This window comes from Humulus lupulus, chromosome 6 (genome assembly GCF_963169125.1).
Source record: "Humulus lupulus chromosome 6, drHumLupu1.1, whole genome shotgun sequence".
Taxonomy (NCBI): Eukaryota; Viridiplantae; Streptophyta; class Magnoliopsida; order Rosales; family Cannabaceae; genus Humulus; species Humulus lupulus.
Window position 1 is genome coordinate 8,516,289 of NC_084798.1, and position 27,399 is coordinate 8,543,687.

Here is a 27,399-nt window from a genome sequence, read left to right on the forward strand (position 1 = left end):
AATAAAATTTTTCAGGACTAGCAATGCGAGTGCTAAAAATATTCTTTTAGGACTCGCAAAGCGAGTCCTAAAAACTTAATTAAAGGCACTTAACCAGATTTTTTAGGACTTGCATTGCGAGTCCTAAAAACTTAATTAAAGGCACTCAACCAGATTTTTTAGGACTCGCATTGCGAGTCCTAAAAACTTAATTAAAGGCACTCAATCAGATTTTTTAGGACTCGCACAGTTTTTTAGGACTCGCATTGCGAGTCCTAAAAAACCTTAGTTTTTAAGGCTCTCAAATAGAGGACTCACGCCCCGCGAGTCCTAAAAAAAATTTTAGGACTCGCAATGCTAGTCCTAAAAAACCGTTTTTGTAGTAGTGTGAAGAAAGAAGTGGATCTTCCGATTCCCGGGGACCACCTGCTCCACCAAGGGATGAGGATATGTATTACAATCCTGAGCGTTATGTTCCCATTGTGGAACTTGAAAACCCAAAATTGAAGCAATAGTTGGCAGAGGCCAACAAACGGAATGAGGAGTTGACAAGGATAGCTGCAGAGGCGCAGGTGGCTCAGCCCCGCCTCCGCGCGAAAACCAAGTCCCTCCTCCGAGGGGCATACACGTTCCTCCCTGTAGACCCCGTGGGTGTCCACGAAAAGATGCTGCCACAAGGAGGCCGGCTCAACCTCCGGCACCAGCAGAGCCATCTGCTCCACCTAGGCCCCAGAGGAGTACTCGGGCTCGGGCCCCGGCTAACCCGCTTGTGGAAGTACCTGCAGGAATTGAGAACAACCGAACCCCTGCAGAGGCTCGGACTCAAATACCTGGGAGCGCACCAAATGCGACCGACCCATCTCGGGCAAATTCTGGACCATCTAGGCCGCGACATGGATGGCAGCCACCGTCGCCTATACAGTTTCCTCCATCACCTATAAGATATCCTTTGCCTCCCCGCAGGAATGCTCAACCCATTCGAGATCAGGGCGAAGAGCGTGCGGGAGGAAGACAAGGAAACGGGGAGACTTTCCAGGAGCAGAGAGGCACCCCATCTGAAAAAAGTCAAACATCTCAGTCTCGCACGGCGGAGGCGAGGCGACATAGAAAGAATCCATCACGAAATAACCAGGCGACGAGTTTTACCAGTTATGAATCTGGAGATGCTAGGTCGGTCAGCAAGCATGACCGAGGTCGTAAGAATACTGGAAATCGCAGAAATCGTCCCGACCTGCGAGAGCACCTAAACCAAAGTCGAGGTAATGATGACCCAATAAATCCGGACCTGAGGGATCGCTTGAATAGGCGTAGAGATCCGTTGCGGAGATGCGAGCCTTGGATTATGATCGATGACAACCGATTCCAAACAGTGCCTCTTGCGGACCCAGTCCAAGAAAGAATCGACCAGCTTGAAAAGGGTTTTAGGCTTTTGAAAAATGAGCAAAGGAATGATCGATATGAAGACTCTGACGAGGAGCTCGAACCGTTTGCTCCCCATATTTCCAATACTCCATTTCCTCTAGGGTTTTGGATCCCTCACGTCCCAATGTTTGAAGGAAAGACCGACCCGTGTAGTCATCTGAGCACGTTCAACACCATAATGAGAGCCAGTAACGTGGGTTACGAGCTCAGATGCATGTTTTTTCCAGCATCATTGACAGGACCTGCCAAAAGTTGGTTCGAAAAATATAAGAGACACTCAATAACCTCTTGGGAGCAGTTGTCTAAAGACTTTAAGAAGCAGTTCAGAGCAATGATGGGGGTCAGACCAGAGGCATCATACTTAACTAACGTTCGACAACAGCTGGGCGAAACACTAAAAAGTTACTTAGCAAGGTTTAATCTGGAAGTCGCCCGAGCTCGGGACGTGGATGACAGTGGGCACCTAATGGCTCTCCGAGCCGGCGTAATGCCGGTGTTATCCAGATTTCCGGATAGCGTTTAGATGGATAGCCTCGGGGAAGCAGAATTATCAAAGTCTTTCACGAAAAGTGACCAGAGCTCGCGGATGGACAGAAAGGCTTCGCCTCTCCCGTTTAGTGTCAAGCTTACTCTTTCAGGCAACCAAAGGTCACGGAATCTCATCAATTCTCCCGGATTCCCGAAGGGATATCCTTCGGGGAAGGTTCTTCCAGGAGAAGCTCTTCAGGCTACCTTCGCGGATACAGTCCCGTGCCTCGCACGAAAGAAGACCAAGCGACCGAGTCATGGAGGAGGCATAGTTGGAATGATCTCCACCTGACACAGGATCCCGCCTGACACGCCTGACAGGTCGAGGCCGCACACATCCCAGCACGCCTAAAAGTACCACTTCGCCTACTGTTCCGCTGACAGCCTGGAAAAGACAGCTGCCTTTGTGCATTCCCCATACTTTCATGTAATTATACCCACATAGAGTCTGGTAGCCAGGTGACTACGGTAATTGTATCCCCTATTTATGGCTGGTGTAATTAAGGCTCAGGGGGGCAGAGTGAAACCCTAATCCAAAACCCTAGCTATAAAGACCCCCTCATTTTACGATAGAAGGGACGGCCAAAAAAAGATTACATAGCAAGAGCTCTGCTGAAATCTCTCTAGCTTCATCTTCTTCAAGAGAACCCGAGAGAAACATTGTGAGTTTGTGAGGGTCTTATACACCAGCCATTTCACTGTAATCCACTACAAGTATAATAACATCTACTCGTGGACTAGGGCTCGTTAATGCCTGAACCACGTAAAAACCTGTTTGTTTATTTATATTTCCGCACTTCTACAGTTCTTATCTTTTTATTATTTTGTTTGTATTTGTTTCCGAAAAACTCGGTAAACATTTTGGTGCTTTCATTGAGAGCTGTAGGGAGTTGTTAGTCAGCTCTTTTTCTGTGTACGTTTTTTGTATTCGCTCCGTACTGAAAAGATGGTGACTACGAGAAAATCCGCGGTTGACAAAAATGCTAGGGTCAACCCTGATACTATGATGGAAGATGCGGTACAAAACGAACCCTCGGACTACCAAGGTGAAGACCCGACATCCCGCCAGGATCGGGTCAGTACTGAAGATACGACATACTTAGAAAGCGAAGAAGAGTATGTCCGAGACGGCTACTACTACGAGAAGGATCCAGAACTGGTCCAAGTAGACGAAGAACTGGTGGTCACTAAGGCCAAGCTTGCTGAGCAGGAGCGCGTCTCCGAAAAAATGCAACGCATGATGGAGCGCCTCCAAAGCAAGTTCGGAGATCTAGGCGACTCGAACGAGGACGCCTCTGTTTTAGGTGGTGCTGATGCCACCATGCCGGATCCAGCCGCTGCTGGACCATCCAAAGCCGCCCCTAACAAGGATAAAGAAAAAGTTGGGGAGCCTGTGCGCACTAACGCCCCTGCACCTCCTAAAGGCGTGAATCACCAGGCCGACTGCCCCCCCCCCCCCCCGCGCGCAGAAGGTCTCTGGCGCTCCTAAGCCCAGACGTCCTTCAGCCCCAAGGGGGCACTCTGTGCCTAAAGGGCCCGGTGCTAAGGCACCCAGGCCTAGGGGAAGGAACAACCGCCCCAGTGATTCCGTCAACCAGGACGGTCGGGCTGCGGACACGCACTCCAAAGATAGCTGGTCCACGGTGGACCTAAGAAGAAGGTTGGAGGCCAAGTATGAAAAGTCCAAAGGAGAAAAGGCCCGGCCTCGCGGAGATGACCTGCGAAATCATCTCAACGACAAGCTCCGGGGACGTGACCTCGAGAGAGCGATACAAAGAGGCTCGAGGAACAGATCGCTGCCTTGACCAAGCTGGTTCGGAAGCAAAGTGGGGCCCTGTCAGACTCTGAGGAGGAAGACCCGGAACCATGTATTCGGAGGATCGCGGAAACGCCCCTCCCGGAGAACTTCAAAATGCCTCATATAGAATTATATGAGGGGAGGACAGACCCGTGCACCCATCTAGCTAAATACAACAAGATGATGCAAGTGGCGCGAGTCAGTGAGGATGCCAAATGCATGTGCTTCTCACTCACCCTTACCAAGTCCGCGGAGGACTGGTGGAAAAGATTAGCTCCCAGATCAATCCACAGTTGGAAGGAGCTACAGTCCGCATTCAGGAGGCAGTTCATTGCTGCCCGGGACCATGACATGGAGGTTGGTTCCTTAACCAACATCAAGCAGCTACCCAATGAGAACCTCAAAGCTTTCATTCAAAGAATGATGGAAGCTGCTGCTAAGACCAAGGTCAGCGATGATATGAAGCTGATCGCCCTTCAATCGAGGCTTACCGTCGGCTCCCTGCTGTGGGGGGAAATGCAAAGGAGACAGGCAGAAACTCTGTCCGAATTCATGTCAAAAGCTCAGGGAATCATCAACCTTGAGGATGCCTACCAACAGGCCTTTGGAGTTCCCACGGCTCCGACGCCTTCCGTGACTGCGCCGAGCTTTGCTTCGAAAGCTCCCGCACCAGCCCTCACGCTTCCAGGAGCCCAGTTCACTCCAAGTGTGTATGGGCCTTCCGCGTCTGCTCAGACGCCGAGTCAAACCCATTTCTCTGGGTACGGAGCTGTACAAACCGGATGTAGTATCGCTCCTGGCCCGTCGCAGCCGCAAGCGGAAGGCCCAGAACGAAATCTGAGCCAATCGCGGAATAAACGAGGCGGAAGAAACCCCAACCGGGGAGACCATTCAAAGAAACCCCGGAAGGACTATGAGCCCAAGTTCACGGAGTACACCAGTTTGATAGACTCACGAGAGAATGTCTATCGGGCGACCTGTAATATGGTCAACTACAGGAAGCCCCCGAAAGTGTCTCACGGGGAAGGCGTCCGCGAGACTCCAATAAGAGGTGTGAGTTTCACGGAGACGTGGGGCACACCACAAACGAATGCCTTCAGCTGAAGGATGAGATCGAGTCCCTGGCAAGAGCGGGACACCTCGGTCAATGGGTGAGGATACCCGTAATCTATCCCGGACAAGGAGTAGTTCACGGAGCTGCGTACTCTCCAGGACAGAGGGGGACCGCTAGCGCTCCTGGAGCCGGTCACCCCCAAACTCCTGGGTCTCAGTTCCCAGCGCTTCCTGCTCCGACCTCTCCGACACCCATTGCCTTGCTGGCTCCAGGACCCGGCAACCCATATCTGCCCGGCCATGCTCCACCACCCGTTGACAGACACGTAGCCACCATTTCCGGAGGACCGCACCTTGCCGGAAGCACCCGCAACTCCCAGAAAAGGTACTTGAGGGAGTTAGAACACACCGAAGAGATGTGCGCCTTGGTTCAGTCACCTGCTCAGCGTCCCCGAATGATGGATCTTCCCATCACCTTCACGGAAGATGACGCCCGACATGTGCACTTCCCCCACAACGATCCCCTCGTTGTGGAAGCTCAGATCGGCAATAAGAAGGTGTCACGGATCCTAGTCGATAATGGAAGCTCCATAAACATCCTCTTCAAAGCTGCCTTCCACGCGATTGGATTAACCGAGACAGACCTGACCCCATGCCCCATCCAGCTTCAGGGGTTCAATGGGGATGCACTCATGCCATTAGGAAAAATTCAACTTCCAGTCACCCTCAGAGGAGAAAGCGACGCTTGTGCCTTCAAGCACTGCACATTCGTGGTGGTCGACTGCCCCACGGCGTATAATGCCATCCTAGGCCGACCGGTCCTAATCTATTGTGGGGCCATAACCTCGATACGCCACTTATGCTTGAAGTTTCCATGAGACGACGAGCGTATTGGCACCCTCTGGGGAGACCAACGAAGTGCACGAAGCTGTTATAACGTCTCTGTCCGATCCGTCTACACAGTCCAGGAGACGATTGCTGCCGCTCCTTTGGCGGAGGATTCACCAGAAATTGGGGGTGCCCAAGGAGCATGCGTTGACGAACTCGACCCTAGAGTGGGGGTTGAGAGAACGATAGAGCCGATGGAGGAAGTCGAAGAGGTGATCCTCAACTCGGAAGATCCCACCAAAGTCATTCAGGTGGGGAAAAACCTTCCATCGGCCATTCGAGAAAAGATCGTGGCCACTGTGAAGAATAATCAGGATATCCTGGCATGGTGCCACGCTGATATGACGGGGATTAATCCTAATGTTGCGTGCCACGCACTCAACATAGACCCATCTGCAACTCCGGTTCGCCAAAAGAGGAGGCCGTTAGACCCAGTGAGGGCCGAAGCAGTCAAAACTGAAGTGGACAAGCTGATGTCCATAGGCTTTCTCCAGGAGTCACACTATCCCGTGTGGTTGGCCAACCCGGTTCTGGTCCCGAAACCCAATGGGTCCTGGAGAATGTGTATTGACTTCACACACCTAAACAAAGCCTGCCCGAAAGACTGTTTCCCTCTTCCGCGAATCGATCAGATGGTAGACGCTACTTCCGGGTATGAACTCTTATCCTTCATGGATGCATACTCTAGATACAACCAGATCAAGATGCATGTCGCGGACCAGGAACACACCAGCTTCCTCACGGACAAGGGTGTCTGCTGTTACGTGGTCATGCCTTTCGGTTTGAAGAATGCTGGGGCGACATACCAGCGTCTAGTAAACAAGATGTTCAAGGACCAGCTGGGGAGGAACATGGAGGTGTACGTAGACGACATGTTGGTAAAATCCAAGACCTCCGGGGACCACAGCGACGACCTTGAGGAAGCTTTCGCCGTGATCCGAAAGTATGGAATGAAACTGAATCCGAAGAAATGTACTTTCGGGGTCTCGTCTGGGAAGTTCCTCGGGTTCATTGTCAGCTCCCGCGGAGTGGAGGCCAACCCTGAGAAAATTAAGGCCTTCATAGACATGCCTTCTCCCCGGAAGCATAAGGATGTCCAAAGCGTTACCGGAAGGATAGCTGCTCTCAGCCGCTTCGTATCTAAGGCCACTGACAAATGTGTCCCCTTCTTCAATGTGTTGCAAGGAAACAAGAGGTTCGAGTGGACCCCCGAATACGAAGCAGCCTTCCAACACCTCAAGGAACATCTAACCCGAGCTCCCATTCTGTCCAAACCTGTCGAAGGAGAGGCGTTGTTCTTGTACTTAGCTGTGACAAAGCACGCCGTGAGTGCCGCTCTCGTCCGGGAAGACGGCCGCATCCAGCTCCCAGTGTATTACGTGAGCAAGAGGTTACTGGACGCCGAGTCCAGATATTCAATGATCGAGAAACTCTCCCTTTGCTTGCTAATCGCTTCGAGGAGGCTAAGGCCCTATTTCCAGGCGCACACCATCAGAGTACTCACCAACCACCCTCTCCGACAAGTCTTGCAGAAGCCCGAGTCTTCTGGCAGATTACTTAAATGGGCCATGGAACTGAGCCAGTTTGACATCCACTACCAGCCACGTGTTTCCATAAAAGGGCAAGCTCTCACGGACTTTATTGTGGAATGCTCGGGAATGAATGACCTCCCGGAAGATCCTATCCCGGAACTTCCCACATGGAAGGTCTATGTAGACGGAGCCTCAAATGAAAAAGGAGCTGGGGCGGGAGTCATCCTAATATCTCCCCAAGGACATCAGCTCCAGAGTGCCATCCATTTCGCGTTCCCAGCATCCAACAATGAGGCAGAACACGAAGCCATGCTAGCTGGATTACAACTGGCCAGAGAAGTCGAAGCCCAAAAAATTGAAGTATACAGCGACTCCCTACTTGTGGTAAACCAAATATCTGGGGAATACCAGACGAAAGGCGAAAAAATGGCTGCCTACATGTCTCTCTCCCGCGGCCTCCTGCAGCATTTCAAAGGCTACCAAATCCGCCAGGTCCCCCGGGACCAGAACTCACTCGCGGACACGCTAGCCAAGCTTGCAATAGACCCGGAGATTGAACAATATGGCCTAGTGCCCATCGGGCACTTAGAAGCACCTAGTACCGAGACACAGAGGGTAAATGCCATCTTCGACCATTCCAATTCCTGGATAGGACCCATCCTCAGATTTCTAACCACCGGAGAACTCCCCACTGATAAAGCTGACGCAAGAAAGCTCCAGTATCAAGCTCCCCGATACGTGGTTATGGATGGAAAGCTTTACCGCAGGGGGTTGTCCATGTGTTGCCGGAACCGAAATCAGCACCATCGTCCATGAGATTCACGGAGGCTTCTGTGGCGACCATACCTCCGGTCTGAACCTCTCCAAGAAGATCCTTCGTCAAGGATACTTCTGGCCCACCATGAAGAAGGATTGTGTGGATTATGTCAGAAAATGTGAGCAGTGCCAGAGGTACGCCAAGGTTCCGCGTGCGCCGCCTACAGAAATTACCTTAATGACCAGCCCCTGGCCATTCGCCGTTTGGGGCATTGACCAAGTAGGTTCCCTCCCAACTGGGAAAGGTGGAGTGAAGTATGCCATAGTCGCGGTAGACTACTTCACCAAATGGGTTGAAGCTGAACCTATGAACACGGTCACCTCTAAGAAAGCACTGGACTTTGTCATCAAGAATATAGTGTGTCGTTTCGGGCTTCCGCGAAAAATTGTGTCCGACAACGGAAAGCCATTTGACAGTCAGTGTTGACCCAAACTCTTAAGTCTCCTTGTTTTGATGATTAACAAATATTTGATTATTATTTGTTACTAATGATTTGTTGATCTTGTAGCAAAAACTAAAGTGAATTAGCACTTCAAAGTCAAAATTATGACCAAGGGCAAAATGGTCATTTTACCAAGTTTTCCGGAAACGACCCGAAATGGACTTCAAGACTCAAGAAACTCAAGATAAAGGTTTAACTTCATTTCTTAGTCTTGTAAAGTGATTACAAGTATACTTTAAGTCATAAGTATAGAATTTGGCTCACTCACGCACTAAAAAATGGTGATTTTTTTAAAATGAGAAATAATTATCCTAAATTCACTTTTAAGAAAATACATCTCGATACGGTCGTAACGCAATTAGAATTTTTGAAATCGGATAAACGAGCTAAAAGTTATAAAGAATTGAAAAATGGGAAAATAGGCTTAAAACTGATTTTGCTCTCTGTTTGACATCCGGACTTCCGGTTCGCGGCAGACAGCTTCGAAAATTGATCCCTAACGGCTATAAACGGCTAGTTTTTTCCCAAACTCTATATAAACTCGTTTTTCACTCAAAGTTGTAGGTTGGCTGAGCATTTATTACATATACCAAACCAAATCCATTGATTTCAAAGAGCTTTCAAAGTTTAACTCATCCAAACACATATTCACACACTTGAGCCAAAATTTGTATTTATTTCTTCTAAGTGTGCTTGCTAATCACTCTAGGTTTCTCATTGTATTATCATACTTCTAGAGTGATTTTTGCTTGTAATATCAAACACATTCCCATATTGAGATTGAGGTGAGGTTGGCACCGGTTTTGTAAACAACCCGGTTAGAGTGAGATTGGCACTTCAACAATCCGAAAAAGAGGTTGATAGTCCTTAGTGGTGGAAAACTATTGTAAGAGGTTTGGAAATACCTTGGTGAAAAATTCCCGGTTGTAAGGGTTAGTCAAGCCCGCTAACTTGGCTCGATAGTTGAACTCAAAGCTAGGTCCTTAGCTTTGAAGACCAAGGACGTAGGTGGCTTAGTTCTACCGAACCTTGTAAAATTCGAGAGTTTGCGATTTCTTAACCTTCAACTCTTTACATTACAAGTTTAATTATTTGCTATATCTATTTGATTGCCATATTATTTGCTTATACTTGATAAATTTGATTTATTGCATAATTTGGCATATTAAGTTTTAAATTTCCGAAATTAGTTTAAATTTCCAATTCACCCCCCCTCTTGGAAACATATCTTGGGTTAACAATTGGTATCAGAGCTAGGGCTCATTTATTTGATTAGATTTTACAATCTAGAGCATGGCGTTTCCAAGTAATTCACAAAATAACATGTTAGAAGGTCTAAGCACAACTAGAGCACCATTCTTTAGTGGAGTAGACTTTCCCTATTGGAAAATTAGGATGGAAACATATCTTCAATCTATCGATTATGATTTGTGGCATATAGTGTCTAATGGTCCTTACATTCCTAAACATGTCATTAATGATAAAGAAGTTATTAAGACATATGAGGCATATGACGAAGAAGATAAGAAAATGCTTTCTAAGAATGCTAAAGCTAAATATGCACTTATATGTGGATTGGATAGAGATGTGTTCAAAAATATTGAACAAGCCTCTACCGCTTATGATATGTGGAAAATGCTTGAAGTCACTCATCAAGGAACAAATGCTATGAAGGAAACTAAAATTCAAATTTATTCTACTCAATATGAGAACTTTAAGATGAAAGCGGATGAAACTATTGCTAACATGTATACTCGTTTCACTACTATCACTAATGGTTTGAATTCTCTTGGCAAGGTACTTTCACAAAAGGAGATGATGACCAAGATTTTGAGAAGTCTCACCAAAGCCTATCAAGGCAAAGTGATTGCCATTCAAGAAGCCAAGGATCTCTCAACACTTCCTTTGGAAGAACTAATTGGCTCACTCATGAACCATGAAATTTTCATGAGTGCACAAGATGAAGAGGAAGTTGAGAAGAAAAAGAAGACTATTGCATTCAAGTCTTCCTCCTCCCGTGCCATTAGTGAGGACGATGAGGATAGCATGTGTAGCGACATGGAGGACTTGGCACTCTTCACAAAGAAGTACAAAAAGTTCATGAAATTCAAGAAGAACTTTGGAAAGAAGCCACAAAGAGGAAGTGATTCAAAAGAAAAAGAAAGAAGGAGCAAAGATGATCCACCAATTTGCTTCGAATGCAAGAAGCCCGGTCACATGAAGATGGATTTCCCAATGAGAAAGAAAAATAAATACAAAGGAAGGGCAATGTTGGCGGATTGGCTCAATAGTGATGAGGAGGACTCCGACAATGAGGAGAAGAATGAAGTAGCTAACGTGTGCATGATGGCTCTTGATGATGGGGTAAGCATTTCTAGCCAAAGTGATTATGATAGTGAAAATGATGATGATAACTTAGAAATACCATATGATGAGTTGTCTAGTTCATTTAAGGATCTATTTAATGATTTTGGAAAATTGCTTGCTAAAAACCAAACTCTTAGAGAAAAGACCAACATGCTATTAAAAGAAATTGAGATTTTGAAATTAAATGAAAAAGAACTCTTAACTAAATCTCAATGTACTACTTGCTCCTCTTATAAGAAAGAAATTGGAAAATTGCATGATAACATAAAAAGCCTTAAGAATGACATATATACTTTTACAAAAGGTAAAGAAGGCTATGAACTTATGCTAGGGAGTCAATCTTGTGGTTTTGGAAAAAGTGGTATTGGATATGATCCTAGTAGGAAACAAAAATTTTTGAGAAACTTCTTTGTAAAACCAACTAGCCTACCACACTTTACATGCACATATTGTAACCAAGATGGTCATACTATTTCATATTGTCATGTAAAGAGATATGCATATCTAGGCAAGACCAAATGGGTGCCAAAGGGTTCCAAAACTAACAAGAAAGGACCCAAAGTTGTTTGGGTACCAAAGGCCAACAAATGATTTTATTTTTGTAGGAATCAACAAGGAAGAGCAAAATCTTGTGGTTCTTGGATAGTGGTTGTTCCAAGCATATGACCGGTGACCCATCAAGATTTTCGAGTTTTAAGAGCAAGGAAAGTGGCTTTGTCACTTTTGGAGACAATTCAAAAGGAAAAATCTTGGGCATTGGTGATATCGGTAACATATACTCTCCATGTATTAAAAATGTGCTTCTTGTTGATAACCTTAAACATAATTTACTTAGTATTAGTCAACTATGTGATAAAGATTTTCGTGTTGTTTTTGAATCCTCAAAATGCTCCATTGAAAATGCTTCAACCAATGAAGTTATTTTTGTTGGAGAAAGGAAGGATAATGTTTATGTTATTGATGTTGATTCCTTTGATAGCAAAAATAAATGTTTAATCGTTATGAATGATAATTCTTGGTTGTGGCATAGAAGATTAGGACATGCTAGTATGGATTCTATTTCAAAGTTGGTTAGAAAAGATCTTGTTGTTGGTTTGCCATCTATTCCTTTTGTTAAAGATAAACTTTGTGATGCATGCCAATTTGGAAAACAAATTAAAACATCTTTTCATTCCAAGAAAGAGATTTCAACCACTAGACCTTTGCAATTGCTTCATATTGATTTATTTGGTCCTTCAAGAATTGCTAGTCTAGGTGGTAAATACTATGCATTTGTGATTGTTGATGATTTTTCTAGATTTACATGGGTTATATTTTTGAAACTCAAAAATGATGTTTTGGAAAATCTAGTTAAATTTTGTAAGAGTGTGCAAAATGAAAAAGGGTATTCAATCACCTCCATTAGGAGTGATCATGGTGGAGAGTTTGACAATGATGCTTTAGAATTGTTTTGTGATGAACATGGTTTTAACCATAACTTTTCGGCTCCAAGAACTCCACAACAAAATGGAGTTGTCGAAAGGAAGAATAGAACAATTCAAGAAATGGCTAGGTCAATGCTCAATGAAATCTCATTACCTAAATATTTTTGGGCCGAGGCCGTTAATACTTCTTGTTATATTTTGAACCGTGTTTTCATTAGGCCTAACATGAATAAAACCTCTTATGAGCTTTGGAAAGGGAGAAAACCCAACATTGGATATTTTAGAGTTTTTGGATGTAAATGCTATATTTTGAACACCAAGGACAACCTTGGAAAATTTGATGCAAAATCCGATGTTGGAATTTTTATAGGTTATTCAACACATAGTAAAGCTTATAGAATTTATAACAAAAGAACTAATGTTGTTGAAGAATCTATTCATGTTGCATTTGATGAGTCTAACCCTCCTACAAGCAAAAGTGTAGATGATGATATTGTAGGTTTGGGAGAAGAGGTTCAAAAGCTTGACATTGGAGAATCATCTAACGCTCCATCACAAACTCCCAAAGAGGAACTACCCGAGGAAAAGGTAAATGAAAGCAAAGGTATGGATTCCAACCTCCCTCATGAGTGGAAGTTCAAAAGTGCTCATCCTATAGACCAAATTCTAGGTGATCCTTCACAAGGAGTCACAACTAGAAGCTCCCTTAGAAACTTATGTAATTTCATTGCTTTTATTTCTCAAATTGAACCAACGAATTTTAAAGAGGCCGAGTTCGATGAATCTTGGCTTCTAGCTATGCAAGAAGAAATAAATCAATTTATTAGAAATGATGTTTGGGAGTTAGTTCCAAGACCGTCACACCAATCGGTGATTGGAACAAAATGGGTCTATAGAAATAAGGTAGATGAGCATGGGGTCATTGTGCGTAACAAGGCTAGATTAGTGGCCCAAGGTTACAATCAAGAAGAAGGAATTGATTATGAGGAGACCTTTGCCCCGGTAGCAAGACTTGAGTCCATAAGAATGTTATTAGCTTTTGCATGCCACAAGAATTTTGTCTTGTATCAAATGGATGTTAAAAGCGCTTTCTTAAATGGATACATTATGGAAGAGGTTTATGTCTCTCAACCCCCCGGTTTTCAAGATCACAAACACCCTAACCATGTTTACAAATTAAAGAAAGCATTATATGGTTTAAAGCAAGCTCCTAGAGCTTGGTATGATCGTTTAAGCACTTTTCTTATCTCAAATGGTTTTTCAATGGGAAAAGCGGATAATACACTTTTTATTAAAAGAAAATCAAAAGACATTATTATAGTACAAATCTATGTTGATGATATTATTTTTGGTGCTACTAATGATGTTCTTTGTGAAGAATTTTCAAAGTGTATGCATAGTGAATTCGAGATGAGCATGATGGGAGAGCTCAACTTTTTCCTTGGACTTCAAATAAAGCAACAAAAGAATGGAATCTTCATAAGTCAATCCAAGTATATCAAGGATCTACTTCAAAAGTTTGACTTGGCCAATGCAAAGTCCATGAAAACCCCTATGAGCACCTCCATAAAGATGGACAAGGATGAAAGTGGTAAGGATGTTGACATCACCAAGTATCGAGGTATGATTGGCTCATTATTATATTTAACCGCTAGTAGACCCGATATTTTGTTTAGTGTTGGTCTATGTGCTAGGTACCAATCATGTCCCAAGGAATCCCACTTAAGTGCCGTTAAGAGAATCTTTAGATACTTGATAGGCACAATGAATCTAGGGCTTTGGTATCCCAAGAACTCAAACTTTGAAATCATTAGTTACTCGGATGCGGACTTTGCCGGTTGTAAGTCGGATAGGAAAAGTACTAGTGGAACATGTCACTTTCTAGGAAACTCTTTAGTGTCATGGTTTAGCAAGAAACAAAACTCGGTAGCCCTATCCACAACCGAAGCCGAATACATAGCCGCCGGTAGTTTTTGTGCTCAAATACTTTGGATGAAACAAACTCTTAAGGATTTTGATGTTGATTTTGAATGTACACCCATAAAGTGTGACAATACTAGTGCCATTAACCTCTCTAAGAATCCAATCTTGCATTCTAGAGCCAAGCATATTGATATAAGGCACCACTTCCTTAGAGACCATATCCAAAGAGGAGACATTATGCTAGATTTTGTGAGCACCAATTTCCAACTAGCGGATATTTTCACCAAGCCTCTTAGTGATGAGAGATTTAGTTTTATTAGAAGAGAGCTAGGAATGACCAACATAAATGAAATTTAAGGTTTACTAGCTACTTGAATATCATATCTCTCCTGACTTACTTATGCATGTATACTCTCACTATAATATGATTCTATGCATAAATAAGCAAAATCTTATAACACTTGACCTATTAGATATATGTCTTTGAGGATAACAAATTATAGGTCATGATATGAATCTTTGGTGAACTTTGAACTCATTTTTGATTGAGTAAATATGTGAATTTTTGCATATGTGCCTAGTATATGTGTTTATGTGTTTAAACTTGTCTAAATAAGTCTATCTAGTATGCCTATAGGGTTTCTATGCTTGAATTACTCTTTGAACAATTTTTAGGTATGCTAAGTATTGAAAATTTGTTAGTTTTTGCCTAAATGAGTGTTTTTCGCCAAACTTACTCAATTTTCAACATTTTTCAAATCCGTCAGTTTGAGCACCTCACATTTAACACATTTGAACTATTGCAAAAAGAATTTTTCGATTTGGTTGCATAAAAACTCATTTTTGGTAGATTTCTACTTTTCAAGGCCTTTTTAAGGCATTTTTCGAAAAATCTACCCAAAATGCTCAATTTTCATCATTTTTCAAAACCGTAACTTCCCAAATCTCACATTTAACATTATTGAGGTGTTGCAAAAAGAATTTTTCGATTTGGATGCATAAAACTCATTTTTGGTAGATTTCTCCTTTTCAAGGCCTTTTAAGGCATTTTTCGAAAAATCTACCCAAAATTCTCAATTTTCAATATTTTTCGATTCCGTCACTTCACACACCTCATATTTAATATTCTTAAACTGCTGGAAAAAGAATTTTTCAATTTGGTTGAACAGATTTCGTTTTTGGTAGGTTTTTGGCGTTCTTGAATTTTTTTTTAAAACTTACCGTAAATCGTCATTTTTCAACATTTTTCAGATTTTCTTGTTTGAGCATGTTCATTTTCTCATATTTTAGGTGTTAGAAAAAGTTTGGAGTCAATTGGATTAAAAACAAAGTTTTTGGGCACTTTTTTGAAAAGTGGGCTGGGCTGGTGCACCAACCGGAATTCCGGTTGGCTGTGCACAGACCAACCGGAATTCCGGTTGGCGCCTGACAGCAGCCTACCAGTTTTTTTTTTTTTTTGCCTTTTTTTAAATGCATTTTTTTCAAATAAAAACCCTACCCACGACTTTCTTTTCCCCATTCTGACTCTACACCCTAAAATACAAGCCTCCTCTCTCTTTCCTCTCAAAAATCACTCCCTCAAACCCTCACTTCATCATCCATTTTTCTCCAAAACTCTCATTCTCTTCTTGTTTTCCCTTCAATGGCCTCATCATCCAACCCAAGGAAGAGCAAGAGGGTTCTCAATGCTGAACAAATCAGGGAGAAAAGGGCTAAAGGCATAAATGAACCCACTCTTTTCTACAACCAAGAGGACTTCAATCGGTTCCATGATGCTTTCTCCTCTAGGCCTATTATCAAAGGTAAGTTTTGTGACCTTCCAAGCCTAGCTTGTGTCAAATTCAGCTATCACTTTGAAATGTTAGGGTGGAAATCCTTTATCAATATTAAGACACCCATGTACCCTAGGTTGGTTAGAGCCTTCTATGCTTGTATCAAACCTAACCATGCACCCCTAGGAGTTAGAGGCACTATTGGAGATGTCCCCTTTGAACTTAATGTAGAATCTCTCAATAACTTGCTAGGAGCACCAAATGAGGGACTCTTGCTAGAACCAAAAACCACTCTTAAGAATGATGCACTTTTTGCTATGAATGAGTGTTCTAGAGTCCTTTGTGGAGAAGGCCCCATTTTCATCAAACCAAAGTTTCACAATCTTACTTTAGAAGCCAAAATTCTCCAACTTTTTATCATCAACAATCTTGCTCCTAGAAGTGGTCATAAGGATGAGGTCAACAACATCGATATATTCATTTTATACCTTATCCTCACCAAAAAAGCACCAATCAACCTAGGGCATCTTATTCTTCGGTTTATTGTTGATGTGAATAAACCCAACATGGTTAAGTACCTCCCATTTGGCTTTCTCCTTAGCTACCTCCTACCTCTCTTAGGAGTTCCCATCTCGGGTGAAAAGAAGGTTGATCCTACCGAAGGGGATAAGCTCGGTCCTAAATCTTTCACAAGCTTAGGGTATGCTCTTATCAACAATAAGTGGGTCTTCACTCCCAAAAGAGGCCAAAGAAGGCAAGAGGGCCTTGAAGTAGGCGACGAAAGTGAAGAAGAGGAGAGCTTTGGGTTACCCGCAAGCGAAAGTGAAGACGAGGAGCAAGCCGATGAAGAAGAAGCTCCAATGCCTCAAGCATCTCAATTCAACCTTGAGGAGGCCTTTGCTTGTCTTCACACCGACATGAACACTCAATTTACCAACTTGCGGAGTGACATGGCACAAGGCTTCCAAGATGTTCGTAATGAAATGGAGGAGATGAGGGCCTACATGAGGCGGTTTGGGGGGCCACCATCATAGGCATTTGCATGTGTTTTCTAGTCTTGCATTCCTTTATGTTTTATTTTCTTTTTCTATGTACTTATGTGTTTGCATGGCTTTATGCCTTATGTATGAATGCTTAAACTATTTAATCTATGTTTGTTTATAATTTATTTTGTGAATTCCTTTGCCATCCTTTTTGATGAATCAAAAGGGGGAGAAGTGATAGGATTATTTTTTAATATTTGGCAAAACCTCAATATCTAAGACTAACAATGTTATTTGAACTTAAGTGATATATTGAGGGGGAGTTTACAAAATCATGCAAGGTAAAACTAAAAGGTAAATTTCTTTTATCCTTGCACACATTAAGGGGGAGCCAATCTAATATTCATATTTAAAAATATCTTCTTTCCCTTTTAAAATAATCAAATATTTGATATCATCAAAAAGGGGGAGATTGCTGACCCAAACTCTTAAGTCTCCTTGTTTTGATGATTAACAAATATTTGATTATTATTTGTTACTAATGATTTGTTGATCTTGTAGCAAAAACCAAAGTGAATTAGCACTTCAAAGTCAAAATTATGACCAAGGGCAAAATGGTCATTTTACCAAGTTTTCCGGAAACGACCCGAAATGGACTTCAAGACTCAAGAAACTCAAGATAAAGGTTTAACTTCATTTCTTAGTCTTGTAAAGTGATTGCAAGTATACTTTAAGTCATAAGTATAGAATTTGGCTCACTCACGCACTAAAAAATGGTGATTTTTTTAAAATGAGAAATAATTATCCTAAATTCACTTTTAAGAAAATACATCCCGATACGGTCGTAACGCAATTGGAATTTTTGAAATCGGATAAACGAGCTAAAAGTTATAAAGAATTGAAAAATGGGAAAATAGGCTTAAAACTGATTTTGCTCTCTGTTGGCCATCCGGACTTCCGGTTCGCGGCAGACAGCTTCGAAAATTGATCCCTAACGGCTATAAACGGCTAGTTTTTTCCCAAACTCTATATAAACTCGTTTTTCACTCAAAGTTGTAGGTTGGCTGAGCATTTATTACATATACCAAACCAAATCCATTGATTTCAAAGAGCTTTCAAAGTTTAACTCATCCAAACACATATTCACACACTTGAGCCAAAATTTGTATTTATTTCTTCTAAGTGTGCTTGCTAATCACTCTAGGTTTCTCATTGTATTATCATACTTCTAGAGTGATTTTTGCTTGTAATATCAAACACATTCCCATATTGAGATTGAGGTGAGGTTGGCACCGGTTTTGTAAACAACCCGGTTAGAGTGAGATTGGCACTTCAACAATCCGAAAAAGAGGTTGATAGTCCTTGGTGGTGGAAAACTATTGTAAGAGGTTTGGAAATACCTTGGTGAAAAATTCCCGGTTGTAAGGGTTAGTCAAGCCCGCTAACTTGGCTCGATAGTTGAACTCAAAGCTAGGTCCTTAGCTTTGAAGACCAAGGACGTAGGTGGCTTAGTTCTACCGAACCTTGTAAAATTCGAGAGTTTGCGATTTCTTAACCTTCAACTCTTTACATTACAAGTTTAATTATTTGCTATATCTATTTGATTGCCATATTATTTGCTTATACTTGATAAATTTGATTTATTGCATAATTTGGCATATTAAGTTTTAAATTTCCGAAATTAGTTTAAATTTCCAATTCACCCCCCCTCTTGGAAACATATCTTGGGTTAACAGTCAGCATTTCACGGACTTCTATGCTTCGCATGGAATCATCAAAAGCTTTTCCGCAGTCGCCAGACCTCAAGCCAATGGGCTAGTGGAAGCAGTGAACAAAATCTTAAAGACCACGTTGAAGAAAAAACTCCAAGCATGCAAGGCTCACTGGCCGGAAGAGCTTCCGCGAGTGCTTTGGGCCTATCGCACAACAGAGAGAACTTCGACGGGGCACACACCTTATTCCATGACCTTCGGTTGCAAGGTCGTCATCCCAGTAGAAACTATGATCCCCTCTCACAGGCAGGACACCTACGACCCTACCTGGAACCACGCCCTTCTCCAGGAGTCCCTGGACATGATCGAAGAGCTCCGGGAGCAGTCGCAGGTCCAACTAAAAATGTACCAAGGCAAGATAGCTCGACACTTCAACACAAGAGTCAAGAGCCGTACATTCGAAGTTGGGGACCTTGTCCTACGGAGAGTATTTCCTGCTACGCAGGATCCGGGAGTGGGAGTCCTCGGACCCAACTGGGAAGGCCCCTATGAAGTCCAAGAAAAAGTGGGCCATGGGACGTATCACTTAAAGAGACTCGATGGATCTAAAGTCCAGCGCGCCTGGAACGCGGAGCACCTCCGCCGTTACTATCAGTAAGCCCCAGACCATCTAGTCGAAAGTCCTTGGTGGACGTAGCAAAAATGTAAAATATGGAGAAAATCCTCCCAGCTGTAAAACACATGCCTCACAGGCTAATTTAATGAAACACGGAGAGATTCACTCCACTTTTACTGCATTTTTTATCCCTTTGTTCCAAGCTGCGTTTTAACAAGTGACCACGCGGTCCGGAGACGTCCGGACCCCACGCTCACTTGGAGGGGTATACATGGCTAAGGCATAGCCATACGCCCCTTGAACAAAACATACAGAGAACACTACTTATGTGTTAGCATTGTGTTTGAAATTTTTAAAGTGTTAAGCCTAGGTTGATTTGTTTCCATGAGCATATTTGCATTACGTGTCATATGTGCATTATGTGGTTATGTGAAAATTGCCATGAAAATATCTGCCATTATGCATCATGAAAATGATCTCCCGTGTAGCCTAGCGATGAACAGGACCGGAGGTTGGGGCGCACCCAGAGAGCTACGCCGAAACACCCCCAACTTCCTGAGAAACCCTTCGCAGGATATTCCGCGACCGTTGTGAGCTTTGCTTCGCAAGCTCCAGCTCCGGGTCCTGCAAGGCGAAAGGTGGCAAGATCCGCGACCGCTGTAAGCTTTGCTTCGCAAGCTTCAGCTCCGGGTCTCATAAAGTAAAGCATGGCAATATCCGCGACCGCTGTAAGCTTTGCTTCGCAAGCTCTAGCTCTGGGTCCTGCAAGGCGAAAGATGGCAAGATCCGCGACCGCTGTAAGCTTTGCTGCGCAGGCTTCAGCTCCGAATCTCAAAAAATAACACATGGAGAGTCCCTCGACCACTACAAGCTTCGCTTCGTAAGCTTCAACCCTGGAGGCAGATATAATCGATCCCCCAATTACAGCAGGCCTTGCTTCGCAAAGCCCCTGCTCCAGAATCGCACATGGTAGGTGTGACGATTTCCCCGACCGCAACGAACCTTGCCTCGCAAGGCTTCATGCCAAGTCCCTGAAGTCGGCCACCGTGGGTTCCGCGACGACAGTTAGTTTTGCTTCGCAAAGATCTAGCCCTAAGTCTAGCGACGCTCACCAAAAGAACTCCCGTTCCGGCACCATCCCGCGGAAACGTATTAAGTGTTTGCCTCGCAAGCTTTGTAAAGATCGCAATGGAGAGATGGAATGGGTCACCCTAGCCATCCCCGCGAACAGTACAACTACAAGTCCCGAGATTGGCTATTTACCTTAGGAAGGCTGAGTACGATGAAAGAGGGAATCTGGCCATTAGAACCAAGAATCCTCCGCAACCTAGAAACTACGTGGGAAAAGACATAAGCCGTTGGAGCTTCAAGTTAGAAATGCATAGCATCTGGCCGTTGGAACCAAAGCCTCGTGCGCCCCTACGGCAGTTTCTATCGTATAAAAGTATCTACTCTAAGCGAAAAATTAAACAAGGAACTCAGCAGAAAAGGAATGAAGAATTCTACAATTATTATAATGAAGGCCCTGCGGACTGGGCATCTGTAATGTTCCCGCAATAAAAAAAAATATACAAGGAGCTTCGCCCCAAAGGAAAATAAAGAAAAAATATATATATATAAAAAATAATTAAAGATATGGCCCCTTCAAGCGCTGGGGGTGGCAGCGGCATCCACGTCCGGGACCTCGAGATCAGCGGTTTCAACCAGGGCTGGCGGAGTCGGCTCATTGGAAGGTGGAATTTCATCACTGGCAGGTCCAGAGGTCCCTGCCTCTGTGGGATCTTCTGCCTCAGGGGCTCCAGCAGGCTCGTCAATGTCATAAGTCTGGGCGTACGCCTCTGGGCTTTGATCCCACACCTGTATCTTTTCCCTCATGGCGGCGGCGTCCTCTCCCAGGTAGCCTATTACCTCCGGGTTTATTTTCCAAAGTTGGTGCATGAGGACCACGTGGGATAGATTAATCGTTCTATTCAGCACCACCTCGGCATCTTCCTTCTCCTTCAAGCGCTCCACCTCAGAGGTCGCCAGCTTTGCCTCCGCGACAGCCAGTTGAGCCCTCAGTTTTTCCAGCTCGGCCTTGGATGCATCCCGCTCTCCCTTAAGGGAATCAATCTCCTTGCGCTGCACCTTATTGTGATCCAGCAAGGATTGCTTCTCGGTCACATGTCCCCTGACAGTGAATTGCAAGGCTCCGATCTCTTTATCCTTCTCGGCGAGCCCCAACTCCAGCATAGACACGAGATCCCTGCTCCTCTTATGAAATTGCTCCTCCTCGTGCATCTTATTCTGAAGAGTGGAATATTCCTCTTGCTGCTTAAGGAGGAGATCATTTTTCGATTGCAAGCGGGCTTCCAAGGTATCCTTCTCCTCCCTGGCTTGGGATAGCTCTTCCCGGAGCTTGGAGTTTTCGGCCTTCAAGTCATCCGACCGCTGCTTGAACTCATTCTCCGCGCTAGCCCGGTACTCTCGATATTTGGCAAGATATTTCTTGTCCGCCTCTTCCTCAGCCGTGCGCCGGGCCTGGTCAATCTTCTCCGAAGCCTCCCCCTTTATGCTCTCGACCTGTTGGGTCAGTTTCTGCTTCTCCGCCTCCAAGGCCTGGCGAACCACCTGGCTCTCCTCCAGCTGAACCAGAACTGCACCCACCTCCCGGAACGAGCGTTCCGCGATGAGAGAGGCCTACAAGGAAAGACAACAGAATGAGTTAAGCGGAACCAAATGTACTAAGACCAACGACCCCAGAACACAGTAACTGATAGCTCACCCCAGTAAGTTGCTGCTTTACGGCATGTGTCAGCAACAGCGGGTCCTTACTGCTACTGATGGCCCATTTCTCAGAATTGAGCTCGCACAAGCTCAAGGCCATGTCTTCCATCATCTCCGCCCCGAATGGCGCCAAAGCACGCCCGAGTCTAGGCACCAGCCTCTTCTCCAAGGCTGGGCCATCCAGAACCGCTCCAGCCGGGTGAAGGGATCTCACCCCTTCTGCCAGCTCAGCTCTCTTCACGGCAGACAAGTTGTCTGCCCTTCCCTGAGTAACAGCCTTCCCGACCTCCAACCGCCTCTTCAAAAAATTATCAGCCCGTCTTACACCCTCCAGGAGGGCAGCGGAGAAACGGGTTGGTTTCTGAGGAAATTGGAACTTCAGGCCAGGCCGAGGAAGGCTTGTTTGTTGAGAAAGTGGAAGAGAAGGAGAAGAAGGAGACCCCGGAAGGGTGGACTCCCTTTGGACTAGAGGAGGAGGTAAAAGGGGTATCAGGGACGGTAGGGAAGACACTACTGCCCCGGTTTGTTGTTGCTACTGGTGTTGCTTTTGTTTTTGCTGCTGCGGTGGCGGAGGTGATTGCCTTTATTGTTGCTGCTGTTGTTGTTGTTGCTTTTGCTGCTGCAGTGGCGGAGGTAATTGCCTTTGTGGTTGCTGCTGATTTTGCTGTTGTTTTTGCTGCTGCTGCGACGGTGGTGGTTGCCTTTGCTGTTGCTGTTGTTGTTGTTGTTGTGGTTGCTGCTGGGTGACAGTAGTCTGGCGAGGGCTGCGCGCAGCCCGGGGGTCTCCATCACCTCCAGGAGAAGAATGTCTGAGGCGTTTCTTCTTGTCGCCCTCAGCCTCTCCTCCGGGGCACTTGCTCGTCCCGGTCGTCTTCGCGTGGAACACAAGCCCTTCCCCGTCGCTGCTGCTACTCGAGGCCGCCATGGTCTCGGAAGGCCCCTTGGCAGGAGACCTCTCCACCGCCAGAGACACTTGCGCCTCGCCACCTATCTTCTTGGATGTGGCAGCTTTACCTCCCCTACCAGCTCTGGCTTTTCGTCCTTTCCCCTTGGACGGGTCTTGGCTGGTGGCGGCCTTCTTGATAAGTGAGGTGACTCTACCCAACATCTTTGCTTCGGGATGTTCTGCAAGCAATGCATGAAGCAAAGTTAACCAACCAGCAAGCGATGTGAAGAAAGATAAGCAGAAAACAAAACATGCAACAACATAAAAGCGCAAACAAGTCCACCAGAGGGGAACAAGAAACAAGCAAGAGAAAAGTTTGAAAGGGACGACCATGCACGAGAAACGTGGATGGCCTTCCCCGAGCAAAACAAAACATTGCTTCCTGCTCCAGGAAGCTCCCGTGCTCCTCGAAGTCTGGGAATAACATGCTGAGGGAAGAAGGGTCAACCATGGTGACACCTTCTGGCGAACTATCGTCACTCAAACACCCGAGGAGCTCATCTACCCTATCGCAATATCTGTCAAAGGGTATCCTACGCGGATCTAGCCTAAGGAAGCGGGGATCGAACCCCGCTTGAGAAGTCCGGGAAACCTCAGACAGGCTGGGGGTGTGGATCAATCGAAAACTAGTCTTACCTCTCCCGGAGGTACCAGCTCCCGGAGTCCCTTCATTGGGGTAAGCAGCGGCGTGGCGAGCCTCGATCTCTTCTTCCTCCGGCTGGGGGGCGGGGAACCTCTCCGCCCAACTAGGAGATAAATTATTCTCGTCCCGGGCCGCTTGGCAGATCACCTTGGACAGCTCCAGGGCAATCTGCTCCCGGACGTCAGCTGACACCTGACTTTGCCCCCTGCCACTCACTGGCTCAATATTTTGGAAAGAGGCGAGTAGCCCATACTCCCTCAAAGATTCAGTGGTCACAAGTCCTTCCACCTTCAGCTCTTCCTCCGAGAGCCCCTCGTAGAAGTTTGACCTCCTTATCATCTCCGCACAGCGAGGTGTCCGTGGGACGGCTTCTGCAAAATCCAAACACGAGTGTTAGAGATCCTCCCGGAAGGCAGACCAAACTTAAAGAAACAAAGTTAAAGAAGAGAGGAAGGAGCACTTACCAGGAACTTTGAAGTCCAAAGATAGAGCTGGCACCCTCTTCAATGGGAAGCCAGTCGTCAGGAACCAGTACTCCCGGAGATCTGGAACCCTCGCGGTATGACATGTGGGGCACATCACGTCCGGATATCTCTCCAGCCTATAAAACCCCACCTTGTCTGGATGACCTCTCATGGGTTGAGACTTCAGCCCATAGAAGTATAGCACCTCCTCCGGAGTAGGGGCCTCCAGGTCCCGGGACTTGCAAAAGATGTACCACCCCGCTAGGAGCTTGTAGCTGGGGGGAATCAACTGGAAGGGGGCAATCCCCGCCTTCACACAGAAATTGGCAAAATAACTTCTTAGGGGCAAATGCGCCCCACACACTATGTGTGCCCAGCTCCAGGCACCAAAACCCTCATGACTCTGACTAGCAGACTCACCCAGCACCGACAGACGGTGCCACATCAGGCCTGGGATGTTCTTCAAGCCTACCTCTGAGGAGTACAGCTCCAGCATGCTGTAGTTCCTGAACAGGTTCGGCTTCTGGTCCATCTCCCAGATTGAACTGTTGATAGTCGGGGGGCTAGCCGCGACCACTTTAGTTTTTCTTTTTCCCTTTGCGCCAGCGACAGGGGAACCTTGCTCCTGGGCAGATTCAGCCTCTCCCGCAGCGATGATTTGTTCCTTTGAGGTGTTCGTCACTGAACAAAAGAAACAAAGAAGAAAACACTCTAAGCAGTCAGCACCCTTGTCATACCCTAACGGTATCAAAGGCGTCGGGGAGACCCTCCCCGAAAACTGCTTGGAGAGGCTCCCACCGAGCTTGCCGAGGGGTTGACACCATGCCACCCAAAGGACAGCAAGGAACCAAACTCAAACTCTGAGCCTAAGCCCGCCAAGAGAAGTGTTTTTTCAGAGGAAGACACCCTAAAGGCGCTCACGCTTATGCCCTAAAACAGCAAACCAGAACAGCACAAGCAAGACGAGGAACGACTTTCCAAACGCAAATAGTCAAAGCATGCAAAGAGATTACTTATTGACTCACATCAGTCACATGCCTATCAAAGCCCTATTCACGCATGCATATAGACGACACCGGCAGAAAACTCACCCTAACAACTACCAACAATCTAAGGTTTCGAAGGAAAGAGCAAAGTAGAAATACTTACTGGTGTTCGGATAGTTGAAGATTGAAGGAGTAACCGGGTCACTGCACCGCACGAACACGAGAAGTAAAGGCTGCCAAGACAAGGCAACGATTCAGACTTAGAGCTTCGGCGAACAAACCTACGGTCAAGTCGAAAGAAAAGTTTCAGGATTCCTTACCAAAAGAAGTGGCGAATTCACAGGAAAGGAAGCTTGAAAGCTTGAGAGTTCGAAGATTTGGGAATCTGAAAACCTGAAAGCTTGAGAATTTGAGAGCGTAAAGAGGAATAAAGGTCCGTTTCCTCGTTTTTATAACAGGAACAAAGTCCTTTCGAATTCTACAAATGGACGGTCCTGATCTTCCCATACCGCATGTATCAGATCCGATGGCTGAAGATGAGGTGCCGGTCCTATTTATGACTCCTCGGATGGGAATAAAGTATTTATTTCCCATCATTATACCATCTCGGGCCCGGTGTACAATTAAATGCCGTCAAATCACTACTCAGATGCCTGACGCACGCATACTCAGCCAGTCGCCTCACGCACACGTCTTGGTCACAGAGCCATTCCCGGCATGACGCGTGGCCCTTGCCACACTTGAGTACTTGAGTTCAAACAGAAGAAATTTCCTTTCTTTTTCATACTAACACTCAGGCGGGAAAAAGGAACCCTTCCAGGAACACAGGAGGTGACCCCTCGCCTAATCTAGAAACCAGAATACCCGGAGGGCTGTGCAAGCTCCCGGACCTCTCAAAGCTCCGTGACCTTGGGGGGTAAATGTTATCCAGATTTCTGGATAGCATTTAGATGGATAGCCTCGGGGAAGCAGAATTATCAAAGTCTTTCACGAAAAGTGACCAGAGCTCGCGGATGGACAGAAAGGCTTCGCCTCTCCCGTTTAGTGTCAAGCTTACTCTTTCAAGCAACCAAAGGTCACGGAAGCTCGTCAATTCTCCCGGATTCCCGAAGGGATATCCTTCAGGGAAGGTTCTTCCAGGAGAAGCTCTTCAGGCTACCTTCGCGGATATAGTCCTGTGCCTCGCACGAAAGAAGACCAAGCGGCCGAGTCATGGAGGAGGCATAGTTGGAATGATCTCCACCTGACACAGGATCCCGCCTGACACGCCTGACAGGTCGAGGCCGCACACATCCCAGCACGCCTAAAAGTACCACTTCGCCTACTGTTCCGCTGACAGCCTGGAAAAGACAGCTGCCTTTGTGCATTCCCCATACTTTCATGTAAATATACCCACATAGAGTCTGGTAGCCAGGCGACTACGGTAATTGTATCCCCTATTTATGGCTGGTGTAATTAAGGCTCAGGGGGGCAGAGTGAAACCCTAATCCAAAACCCTAGCTATAAAGACCCCCTCATTTTACGATAGAAGGGACGGCCAAAAAAAGATTACATAGCAAGAGCTCTGCTGAAATCTCTCTAGCTTCATCTTCTTCAAGAGAACCCAAGAGAAACATTGTGAGTTTGTGAGGGTCTTATACACCAGCCATTTCACTGTAATCCACTACAAGTATAATAACATCGACTCGTGGACTAGGGCTCGTTAACGCCTGAACCACGTAAAAAACCTGTTTGTTTATTTATATTTCCGCACTTCTACAGTTCTTATCTTTTTATTATTTTGTTTGTATTCGTTTCCGAAAAACTCGGTAAACAGCCGGGAAGTGCCCTTTGGAATGACATGCAAAAAAAAACCAGTAAGGTCCATAATCGAGTTTAACAGACGAGCGCAGAGGTTTGTCAATGTAGAGGAAGCGAGGTCGACACTTAATGCGACTTCCCAGCCCGAAACTACAACGATAAACATCAACTCTGCCTCAACCTCGGCGGACCCAGCAGCTCCAAAGCCTGTCGCGGAAAACCCCTCCAAGAGGAAAAAGAACAAAGGGAGTAACCCCGAAGCCGAGGGAGGAAAGAAAAAGAAGGGGGAGAGAAATTTCTCCGTGTATAGAGTATACACCGAGCTCAATGAGTCTCGGGAGAACATATACCTGGCTAATGAAAACCAGGTCCCCTTTAGGCGTCCGGACCCGATGAGAAATAAAAAATCCAAGAGGGACTCCAGTAAGTATTGCCGATTTCACAGAGACACCGGGCATACAACCGATGAATGTCGACAACAGAAGGACGAGATCGAAGGATTGATCTCGAGAGGTTATGTTATCCAATAAATTAGCAT